Below are 7,238 nucleotides of genomic sequence, written 5' to 3' on the forward strand. Positions count from 1 at the left end.
TTTATAGGTTAGCAGTAGCACCTTAAAGTCCGACCATTGAACCGTCCTTCTGTTTGACGTACAGTGAACTTCCCATCCTTGAATTCCCTATAGATATTTGGAGCCAGTGTAGGTAAGCTTCTCATAGCTTCTACATAGTGGGGCAGGCAGGATACGCACTTGTGGTGGCCAGCAGCTACAAGGTATGGTAACATCTTTTCCACTTCAGCCAGGTGTTCCTCCCACAGACCTGCACGCTCAGCATGGATGAACCGTCTAAGAGTCATCGCCATATCCATGTAAATTAGCCATAGCTTTGTGGTAGGTGAGGAACGTGCTTCATCAAACTCAGCCATCAAACATGACAGCTTTTTCAGCTGTTCAGTTGCATCAGCACACGCAGAAATTGCCTTCTCTACATCCTCTTCTGACAGGGTATCTAGGAGTAGCTGGACATTGTTTGCTAAGCACACACGTACTCCAGGTCCTTCTCTTCATCGACCAGCCATCTGGCAAATGCTTCCCAGTGTAGGGAAAACATGGCTGCATACACCATAATGTGGGCGTGCAGCATTGCATAGTAGTCTTTCCCACTGATGATTTTGTTTGCTGTTCCACAGAGACAGACAGCAGCTTGGACCATGATGTCTTCGATTCCAGTGGACGTCATCAAATGCCCAATGGTTCCAAGGAAATTCTGAGCAATATGGAAGCCACCCATGCGCAAGATAAGTTTGGCATACCTCTCTTTGTTCATCTTTTGCAGACCCAGAACCACCTCATAGATTGCTTGGTCACATGTGATGATGGCATACTCTTGACCATGTTTTCTCGACACATCCATGCAGTACTGAACAGACTGTTCAACCGCATATGGGTTTGTTGGTGACTTGGGGAAGAAGGGACCATAGCTGATCACAGTTGCAGGGGTGGTATCTGGGATGCGAAATACTTGGAATGAACTCCATGTTGGAGCAGCGCAACTTGGTTTCAGGTCCTCCAATAGTACAGTAGGGCAGCTATGCACCAAATGCCAGAGGATACTCAGGTGGTCAAGAGGTTATGCTAGACACACAGGAAGCTTAGGCTCTGCTTCAACTCTAACCAGTGAGCAACTCTTGGCGATCTTTTAGACTTAGGTGGCTTTCCTTGTTGTGAAAAGGCTGAGAAGATTCCAGGGCTGTTTGGCGGGTTTTCAGTAGAGGTAAACTAACTGTTGGTGGGGGGTCTTCATCTGGGTTCTTGTACTGGAATATGACGTGCATTGTGCCATGCAGTGTTCCTCCATCCTTTGTGTACTCTTGGAAGTCAAGGTTATCAAATGCAAACTGTATGAATCGTCCAACCTTCAAGTTAGTTGGTATGAAGGCACCATCCCTAGTTGTCTGCTCTTCAACTGCCATTGCCATTGTTGTAATATATCTCTGTGCTTCTTCGTCGCTAATGCTGTTCCCAAATCTATTAAGGAGTGACACAGTCGACTTGCTTCTGGTTTCCTTAAGGATGTGCAAAGCTGTCCCAATGTGTTTTGGTGTTGGGATCTTGGCAACTGCTTGGCAGACATCCTAGGCAAGGTTGAGAACTTGTTCTTGCTGCTTAGGAGTGCCTTTCACCCGGCAGTCCTCACCTAACTCTTGAGATGCATCTGTTATCATCCATGCCAGGTGGTTATACAGGTTAGAGATCACTCTTCGGGATGCCTCCAGGTAGGGCTGGGCGATATGACCAAAATACCATATCCCGATATAGGTCATTCATATCCCGATAACGATATATATCACGATATAGTACATTTTCTGTAAATTCAATGAAAAATAAATAGTTTATATAAAATGACCACATGGAAAGGCCTATTTCGTATTACATTTTGAATTATATACTCTACAAATAAAGATAACTTACTCATGATTATTTTTCTCCTTTTATTTAGAAACTTTGTGCAAATTATGCATGCAACAAAATATAAAATATGAATGTATAAATATAAAAAGGTAAATAGAAAACACCTTTTTGGTTGGTTTTCAAAAATATTAAAACCAACCAAAAAGCTCTTGAGTCGTGGGGACTGCGTGAGGATCACCTAGTCTGTGTCACCAAGGATAACGCCACTAACAACATCCTTGCACTTCGGCTGAATGACTGGACACGCTTACAATGTTTTGGTCATCGTCTTCATCTAGCCATGGTGAGTGTCTAAAACAATGTAAAAATATATTTCAGCAAGAATAAGAATTTTTATAGTAACAGCCATACATGGTAAAATATGTCAATTGAGTTTCTGAGCATTTAAAAGCCAGTTTAAAAGCTTAAAATCCAGAATACTCCCCCTGACTTTGTAAACAATCAAGTCATGATTTTTCCCACCCCCTAGTGCGCACCTCTATAAAATACAGTAACAATAAAATATAATTTTTAAATTAAAATAGTGGTTGGTTTGTGGCGTTATCCGTGGTGACACAGACTAGGTGATCCTTACGCAGTCCCCACGACTCAAGAGCTTCCCTGAGACCTCTGGCTATAATTTCTCCCGTGTGGTCATCTGAGAAATAGCTTGTCTGTAAACACCGACTGCAGAGTGTCCAGTCTCGAACAAAGTGTATCGTCAGGCTCATATAGGGATGTGTCGTTCGGCTCAACCACATATCTGTTGTTGTAGCGTAGTACAATACCTTGTGGATTTCCTCCTCTACTTTGGCCCAACACTCTTGATATAAATGAAGAAACTGGACTCGAGTGAAGTATTTTCGGCTTGGCATTGTGTACCTTGGGTCGAGTGTTTGCACCAACTCACGAAACCCCTGTTTCTCGACCGTGTAAATTGTGGCCATGTCTTTGCAGATGTAAATTGCAATGGCAGCCGTTATCTCCTTCCATCGTCGGGAATCTTTGTCATATGGTGTGCCGCGGGCAAAAGCTTCTTGCACGGTCTGGCGTTTGTTTTGAGCACTCGACGACTGTATTATTTTGGATTTCATCCGTAGACTCTCTCCGTACTGTTTGTCGTGATTCTTTCGTAGGTGGTAAAATAGGTTGGTGGTGTTTGAGTCTGGTGTGGGGACCGGTTTGCGGCATACTTTACAAAGTACGTTTTTCTGGTCCGTGTCCGACTTTTCAAACCCAAACCACGTCCATGCGATAGAAGTAGCCCCTCTTTTAGGTACAAGCTCACTTTGTCTTGGCTGGTCGTCGGAGTCCTTCTCCTGTTCAGAATTGTCATGTCCACTCTCCTCCATGTTTGTTTGTGTTGCCTTCACGTGCCGTGTGGAAGAATGTAAAGCGTCGTCCAAATGACGAAAAATATTACCGTAAAGAGTGTGATTTGCGGCAAGACGATATAAACGATAGAGCATCATATGAAACGATAGACGTTTTTATATCGTCACACGATATATATCGTCATATCGCCCAGCCCTACCTCCAGGTATGATATCTCTAGATGCAGTGACGGGTCTTCAGTCAAACTACCAGGCATCTGTTGACTTCCACTGACTTCTCTTGCTTCCTTCAGGGCCTGCTTACGTTGGTCCTGGAGCTCCTTCCGTATTGTCTTTGCAGTGTTGTAGGAAGAGACTATGGTGTAATCTGGTGTCAACTCATCATCACTTTCTTCTTCATACTCTGCCTCTTCAGTTTTCTCCTTAAGTTCCTTCAACCTCGAGAGCATGCAGCCAACATTCATTTCTGCTGAGAAAATCAGACTAGAACATACTTTCTGTGGCACAACCATTATTTTACAATTGCCACCTACTTCATAGTGCCTTATAAGGCGGGCAATCAAGGACTGAGATCTGTATGAGGTAACATTGTGAACTCCATGGCTTTCCAAGTATTTACGGAATTCATCCCTCAAAGCTGTGATAAAGAATATGGCATTCTCTTTGAAAAGGGGCTCATCTATCCGAGATATGAGTTGGTTCATTGCAGCATCATATGGAGTGGTGACAGTAGGCTACTAGTCTTTTCCTGTGAACGAGGACGCTTTGTCAGGTAGTTCGTGGTACCGGAAGTCCTCAGCAATCATATCAGTACACTTGTTTCCATCAGGACAGCGAATCTTGTCTAGCATCTCTTCATCTTCAAGTTTGTTTGCTTTTTCCCATAATGCATTATGTCTGTCATAAGTTGCAATCAAATTGAGGGATCTATTCCCCCTGGTCGTGTGTGCTCTTCCACAAATTAAGCACTCTTCCTTGTGTTTGATGGACTGTGACATTGACATCTGTGTTTTTCTAGTAGGCCTGCTGCTGTCTGCCTCAGGATTAAGCTCATATGAAGTGCCTTCTGGCTTTTTAACTTTTTTCCTCTTCTGGTCAACAGTTTTACGATTTGTGTACTTCGCACGACATTTTGTGTGCCACAAAGGATTCCTCCCCAGAAAGTCACATTGAGGTTGCAGCTCATTGTCAAGTCTGTATGAGACATCATCCTTTCTGTTGCTTACAGCATATAGGAGGAAGGGGTACCCTAGATTTGTCAGTTTCTGAAGAGGACGAGTGTCACTGGTTGTTTTCTGACATATTATGAAAGAAGTATAGTTGGTACTGAGCAGCTTTCTCTCCAGCTGCTTGGTTGAGAACTCAAGCTCCATCCTTCCTGGACAATTCACAATTTTCTCCACTATTCTTCTCTTCTGTTCAATCCTCCACTCTCCTCTCCACTCCACTCCTCTTTACTGTCCTTTCCAATCCTCTGCTGTCTTCTCGCTAACTTTTCCTCCACAGCAAACCCAAAAAGTTCAGAACCAAATCTGCAAATGGGAAATATTGTCCATTCAGGTGAAAGAAATCTAGGTGTTTGACACTACTAGCTAACTAGCTTTGGACAAAGCACTCACTATATACTGTACAGTACTATATACAAAAACAAACTATGCATAATATATAGTATATTTACATCTCACATAACATTTGTATTATTAAGTATTGTGTACAGTCTGATATCCAATATAGCTACATATAGTTTTTGTGTCGCCATTCATGCCACAAACTAACTAGCTACAATTGTTCTAAACCCTGAACGTAACAACTGGCCATGTAGCTAATTGCTAACGGCAGCTAATATTTAGTGCAGCCTTTAGTTATCCTTACTAGCCTACTATCTGTCTGACATGAAAAACATTTCAAGGACCACACCAGCCTTCATACAAGTTTATTTCTAATGATTCCTCGCTTCAAACGTAATCCTGTAGCAGCATTTATTCTCTTATCTATTTCTTTGCCTAGCAAGTCCAGCTGATATTTTCGCAATTTCTCAACTTCCGGTTGAAGCAAAATGGACACATACCATACATACGATTCTGAGCATTTTAAAAAAGAAAGTAAAAAGTAAGTCTCTACCCTATTCCTGTGAGTTATGGCTGTTTACAGAAACCACCCAAATTAGCTAAAACGGCTAAAGCTAGCTAATTAAACTAGAAGAGAATGAATGCTGCTGCTACAGGGATATGTTTGGGATGAGGACTTGTTTGAAGACTGGTGTGGTCCTTTCAGTTAATTACCATTACAATATCCATCTAACCATTCTTTTCCCAAAATGCTGGGGCAGACCTGCCGGTATTCACTGAAGTCACTGTCACATACCTCAGATAGATGAGCAGCTTCGAAGTCCGTTGGTAACCGTTGGTTGGTTGTTCCAAAGTCATTCAAATAACTAAGACCGTGTGTGTGTGTGTGTGTGTGTGTGTGTGTGTGTGTGTGTGTGTGTGTGTGTGTGTGTGTAAATGTGCCATGATGCTAAATATCCTTGCTAAATGTTTCCATGCTAAATGCCATGATGCTAAATATCCATGTTAAATGTCTTTCGGAATTTTGAGAGTAGCCTAAAATTCTATTGAGGTTCTAAGCCTGTTGATCGCCAACTAGTAGTGAAATCATCACAGATCCATTGATTTTGGTAGGATTTTTATAGTTTTTTTCTGTGGAATGAGTATACTGTCTGGTGAAGAGAATGGCATATTGACTGATGTCATAACTTGGGGAAATAATTGATTGCCAATGAAGTAAAGATGAAAATATTGGAAAAAAGTGAGAAAACGCCTATTTCTTTTGCATTAAATTGATGCAAAATCATGTAGAAATGTGTTTTAAGAGTTATTTTTTCATTGGATGTTGTCAGCACGTGTATCTGTATATCTGGAATGCATTTATTGACAGCCTACCCAACCCACTGAGGAATTGAGGGAAAAAAAACATTTTTCATTTTTTTCTGATAAAAAATATAGGGTGCATACAATAAAATGGCCACATTTTAAATAAAAAGTATGGCAGACCATGTCAGGTTCAACCCATTTTATTGAGCTTTTGAGACTTTGGCTCCCCGACTATAGTGGTGCCATCGGAGAACGATTTGGCTTTTGCCACCCGGAACAAGGTTAAGTGATGCCATGGTGAATTGTAAATTAACCTGTTCAAAGCGTATCACCCATGGATTATTAAAGAAAGGACAGCGGTCTTAAACATGGCCGCCCATTCATTCCTATGAAAACCGCTCAATGGCGCAGAACATCCATGGACATATAAAAGAATGGACCAAGGACTGAAAAATGGCAGCCCATTAAGGAGAGATTTGCTTCTTTATCATGGGCGCCTAGCCACTCGCTCGTGCATGACGTGCCGGATGCAGAAATATTCTCGTTATCTAGCATTGTAGCATCATCAGCGAAAGGTCTGAGCGAGCACAGTCGCATTGTTTACCAACAATGGAAGTATAAGTTAATAACCCCCCGCCCCGATGATTCTTTATATGTGATCTTTAAATTACACTCCTCCTGCCATCTAGACAACAATTAGTATTAAACAATTATTATGCCGGGCCGAAACAACATTTGTTTCACTACGACCCCTTTCAGCTGCCCACTCCTCCTTCAGCTGCAAAAAATACATAAATAAAATAAAACACTTGAGCTGGCGTTTTGAAAAGAGAAAACTTACATTTTATTAGTACATGGTATAAAGATAATTATGAGTCTTTGATTGATATCCAGAATTTTTTTGCGGGGACACATTCCTGTTCCCCACTGGTATTGGAGTGAACGGGGATATCTACTTCTGGGCCCCTTGAATTGAGGGACCCGTCCACAGCCCGCTAAAACAACTGCAATACCAGGCTTGGCCGCTGAGCACTGGTGGATTCCGGAAGCATGCACTGCTCCTGGGGGCCTGGCGTCATCCCAGGCCCCCAGGAACAGTGCATACTAGAGATGGATTCAATGATTCGTTTACGTGAACCAGTTCGCGTCAGTCAGTTCGCCAAGATGAGTC

The sequence above is a fragment of the Pollachius pollachius genome (assembly GCF_949987615.1).
Source record: "Pollachius pollachius genome assembly, chromosome: 11".
Classification (NCBI taxonomy): Eukaryota; Metazoa; Chordata; class Actinopteri; order Gadiformes; family Gadidae; genus Pollachius; species Pollachius pollachius.